Genomic DNA, 5,237 nt, shown 5'->3' with positions numbered 1-5,237 from the left:
CCCTCAGTTGACTCCATTATTGGCCATGATGATGATCTTATTTTGAATACCACTCCTGATATTGACTTTATGATCAGTAACTCAGATAATTCCATCTCCTCTGAGACTTATTCAATGATGAGGGAGTTGCGTGGTACACCTCCCGAGTCCCTGACTCTCCAATCTTCCTGTGCCACCGAGGAGAACGCCTTGCCTCGAGAGGGTTTAGACCCTTTGGTTGATATTGAGATTGTTCAAGATCCCATCGGTGACGATCAGCCAGGCCAGGAAGATATTGCTATTATTGATGTGGATGATAAGTCACCTCTCCATATCCATGTTCCGGCGTTAGATGCTATACTTCGGGAAGGAATCTCCCATACCAACTGGCAGAGATTCGAAGGGATTCTATGTAAAGTCACCGAGGATGCTCAAAATATTGTTAAAATCCCTATTCACCAAGGCGACTCATCTCAGAAGAAAAAGGACCCCGACGACCCGAAGTATATTCAATCTTTATACAGGAACAATAGAAGGAAAGCCGTGCGGCTTATCCTCGGAGATGACGGGCGGAGGTGTAACATCGACAACGAGATTGTGACTGCTCACTTCAAGAAAACTGCTGAAAGTAAAAGGAGCGACTTATCAGACTTTAATTCTCGGCCAGCAGAGAATACTCCTTGCGTGAACACCTCTAGGATCACGCCTATAGAAGTTCAAAGTCGCCTCCAAAAATGTGAAAACACAGCTCCAGGGGACGACCGTCTAACTTATAAACACTGGAAGATGGTTGATCCAGCCTGTACACTGCTGGCTCGAATTTTTAACATCTGCATGAAATATGAAAAGATCCCCAGCGACTGGAAGAAATCAGTCACAATCTTAATTTATAAGAAAGGCGATCCGCAGGACATTACCAACTGGCGTCCTATTGCCATCATGCGGACTATTTATAAACTATATTCAGGTGTTTTAGCTAAGAGGATTACCACCTGGATGATGGATAATAAAATTCTAGCGCCAGCGCAGAAGGGTTTTCTGCCACATGACGGAGTTTTTGAGCATAACTTCACGCTCAAAACAAAATTCGATAAAGCAAGATGTGAGAAAGGACAGTTCTTGGCAGCTTGGCTGGACTTCTCAAATGCATTTGGCTCCGTGCCGCACGACGCTATCTTTGCGGCGCTTGACAGAAGTGGTGCTGGCGCTAAATTGAAGAAGATAATTAAGGATATGTATACGGGCTCTTCCACCCGTGTACAGACTTGTAATGGGGTCACAGAAAATATTTCCATCGAGTGTGGTGTAAGACAAGGTTGCCCAATGAGCGGTCTTCTCTTCAACCTTGTGATTGACCCCATTATAAGAAGTATTCAGAGTGAGAACTCAGAACACCAGATTATCGCTTATGCTGATGACATTGTCCTTTTGTCAGACGATCCGACGAAACTTCAAGATAATATTAATGTCATCGATACCTTATCCAAGAAAATTAACATCAAACTAAAAGCGTCGAAGTCCTTCAGTTTACATCTGTCTGGAGAGACCCCAGTTGGAACGAGAAATTCTGTGTTTAAAATAGGAGATGAAGAAATTAGAGCACTTCAAGATGGTGAGTTTGAAAAGTTCCTGGGGAAACCGGTTGGATTCCACATCTCATCCAACACCAAGGAGCTTGCTGATGTCATTTTAATTGCACAGAAGATACTACAATCTAAGCTAGCTCCTTGGCAACGAATTGATGCCTTGAAGGCCTTTTTCTATCCTTCATTACAATTTATAATGAGGAATGCACAACACAATAAGGGTGAGTGGTCGAAACTTGACAGTTTTATTAAGGCCGAAGTAAAGAAGACCTTATACTTATCTCAAGAGGCCTCTAACGTCTACCTCTATGGCCCTACTAAGTCAGGATGCATTGGGTTGCCTGTAGCAGAAAATGATTCCGACTTCCATCTCATTGATAATGCTTTTAAGCTGTTAACCTCTACTGATCGGTGCACTGCTGAGCTTGCACTAGAGGACCTCAAGATCTTGGTCCAGAAGAGGATTGGAAGACCAACTAGAGATGATGATCTTTCTGCGTACTTGAATGGCAACAATGAAGGTGAGTTCAGACGGAACTCTAATCCTCTTCAATCCGTCTGGACTCAAGCTAGAAAGGCATCGGCGAGAAACCAAGTCACATGGAAAATGGAGGACTTCGTCCCAAGCATTAAAATCAATGATAAGACCTTGTACGGTAATGACCGTCATAAGGTGCTGAAGACCCTCAGAATAAACCTTCAGTCGAAGCACCTTAATAGACTGGTCAATTTGCCCAATCAAGGAAAAGTTATGGATTGCGTAGCCGCTGACTCATCCAGCTCCCACTTCTTGAGGACCGGTCTGTACACCAGATTTGCAGACTGGAGATTTATCCACCGAGCTAGGCTAAACCTTCTACCGCTCAATGGGAGTCGCCGATCTACATCTGATGGCAACAAGAAGTGTAGGAGATGCGGTTACGAAAATGAAACCCTGCCTCATGTAGCCAATCATTGCATGAGATACTCTGCACTCTATCAGCAGAGACACAATGCTGTAGTCAACAGGGTTAAAAGGGCAGCCGCTACAAGGTTCAATATCTTCAGTGAGAACCAGGTGGTACACGACAACTTGCGACCAGACCTGGTTATCGTCAAAAACGGAAAAGCTCTCATTTTGGATATATCAATCCCATTTGATAATAGAAGATCTGCTTTTGAAGATGCCAGACAGGCCAAAAGAGAGAAATACGCTACCTTGGCGACGGCTCTTCGTGCTCGTTTCGAATCGGTGGAGATTGATGCCATCTTAGTTGGGTCTTTGGGATCTTGGGACCCAGCTAATGACAAAGTGCTGCGTTCCATCTGCAGCAAAAGATACCTGAATCTCTTCAAGAAACTATGTGTGTCGGACACAATTAGCTTCACTCGCGACATCTATGTGGAGCACATCACCGGTGTCCGACAGAGATGACCAAGTACCCTGACTGGGGTTTTCCCACGGTTTCCCTCAGCCTCTCAAAGTGAATACCGGGGTAGTAAGGTCACATGAGGCCGTGGTTGTGACAGTGAGGCAGAAAGAGACTGCTTTACCGATTATGACGGACTACAGCGATGTAGTGAGTTTGTAGTGTGTGTAGTGAAGTGCAGTATAGTGTAGTGATCATAATATAAAAGAACAGTCCTGGACATTTTTATGCCAGTTTTTATATTATGGAATTGTTGTGTAGTTTGTTATTTTCTTTGTAAATTTTCTTAAAACATTGTTTAATAAAAATTTCTGTTCTTATCAGCTTAATATCTGATACGTCGTGCATCGCACGACCAGAATATTAAACTTATTTTTGGAAATCGACGGAGTGCTAGGGGCTTGCTCCACCTCTGTCACGGGTTGGCCCGGCATTGCAGTACAGTCGGGATCGGCCCACCCTAAAAGAAAAAAGCAAAAATAAGTTCAATATTCTGGTACTTGTTCATTTTATTACTTGTTTATTAAAATGTTGTATTATAATAATAATAATAATAATAATAATAATAATAATAATAATAATAATAATATTATGTATCGATGTAAGATATGTACTGTGGCCTATGTCTTTGTTTATTTCCTTGTATGTTTGTTGGTCTGACTTTTTTCTCACTACTGTAATGTTAAACACGTATTCTGTGTACCCTAATTATTATAATGTTATGTATATATGTATGTATGTATGTATGTAATAATAAAATATGTATGTTTGTGGTTGTTTTTCATTGTCACCCCCCACTCTTGAGGACCGAGGAGGCCGTGAAGATCTTGTGTAGTTTTGTGCAGTGATCTTAGTGTGCTTTCTACGTGATCTTGGTTTTATTTCATAGTTTCCAGGGAGTATTTGTGTAGTTTTAAGTGTCTTTTATTGCGTTTAGTGTTATCTTGTGTGTGCGTGGTGGTTTTATTTATTTTTTAAGGGTTTAAATTGGTTAATTTTCTTGCCCTAAGTCCGCCATATTGTTTGTTTACATTAAATTCCATAGATAACTTGCGTTGCTTAGGAACTCGCTTGTCCTAAGAACCCCCCTTTTTGTTTTATTTTCAGATACCATGGAAACTATGAATTAGATGGTGCACTAAAGGAGTTGCTAAGTTACCTAGCAGCCGGACCATTAAGGCAGCCATTGCCTTGCCTGGTAGTGCACTCCACCCGCACGAGGTTGCCTGGTAACGGCCTTCCACTTTGATATATCAACTACATGATGCTGTGGTCTGTATTGTATCGTTCTTTTTCATTATAATTTTTATTTCTTTTACTTTATGAGTGACTTTCAGGATCGTGTTAATGATGCTGACCAAGATGACGACATTCTTCTTCCTGTTCGGCGCCGGGAAGCTACTCTGATTGTCCGCCATCCACCTGCGGACTTTTTTGACTGTACTGAATTTAATTGCAGGTCCACGTTCAAAGCCAAGGACTGGACGGCCACACGGAGGTCCCTGGAGAGGCATTTGGAGCGGAACCACGGCATCCGTATCACTTCTACAATTAATATTTGTTGTAAATGTAGTAGTGAGTTAGGCCTCCGTCCTACAAGTCACTCGTGTAGATCTTCTACTCCACAGGCATTACGGCGTGCACGTGAAAGTGCTACCATCTTCGCCTATGCCTGTAAGGAGTGTGAGAAGACGTTCCCGACCACCGGGGGACTTCGGAACCATCTGCAGTGGCACCGGGACCAGCAGTTACGGCAGTCAGAATGAGGTGGCCCTCCCGAAGCCGGCAACGAGGAAAACAAGGAGAACGAGAGGTGGTGGTGGCCAAGCTCCAGATCGGGTTGATGATCCAGCTGTGCCCGCACCGGTGATGGCAGATCGGGTTGATGATCCTGCTGTGCCCGCACCGGTGGTTGCTGTACGGGTTGACGATCCAGCTGTGCCCGCACCGGTGGTTGCAGTACGGGTTGATGATCCTGCTGTGCCCGCACCGGTGAATCCTGATCGGGTTGATGATCCAGCTGAGCCCGCACCGAGGACAGAGGAACGGGTAGACGATCCAGCTGTGCCCGCACCGGAACAGGCTGTGGTCCCTGCTGTGCCTGCTACGGAACGGGCTGTAGTTCGAGCTGTGCCCGCACCAATCCCGAGCCCATCCAATCTTGTGGACATCGGGTCGGGCGACGTTCCTGTGGCTCTGCCTCCACAGAAGGGCTGTGTTGGAGACAGCCACCCGGTGCCGACAATGTCTGGGCCGGCCACGG

General features: G+C 44.6%; 1 non-coding gene across 1 annotated transcript; it reads left to right on the top strand.

The window, feature by feature from the left end:
• Positions 1 to 3,239: 3,239 nt before the first annotated feature.
• Positions 3,240 to 3,438, top strand: LOC137497166 (U2 spliceosomal RNA). Its single transcript, XR_011017706.1, has one exon. It is a non-coding gene; the product is annotated as a U2 spliceosomal RNA (small nuclear RNA).
• The last annotated feature ends 1,799 nt before the right edge of the window (positions 3,439 to 5,237 follow it).

This window comes from Anabrus simplex, chromosome 1 (genome assembly GCF_040414725.1).
Source record: "Anabrus simplex isolate iqAnaSimp1 chromosome 1, ASM4041472v1, whole genome shotgun sequence".
Taxonomy (NCBI): Eukaryota; Metazoa; Arthropoda; class Insecta; order Orthoptera; family Tettigoniidae; genus Anabrus; species Anabrus simplex.
Note: the sequence above shows the minus strand (reverse complement) of the source record. Positions and strands in the feature narration are given on the sequence as shown.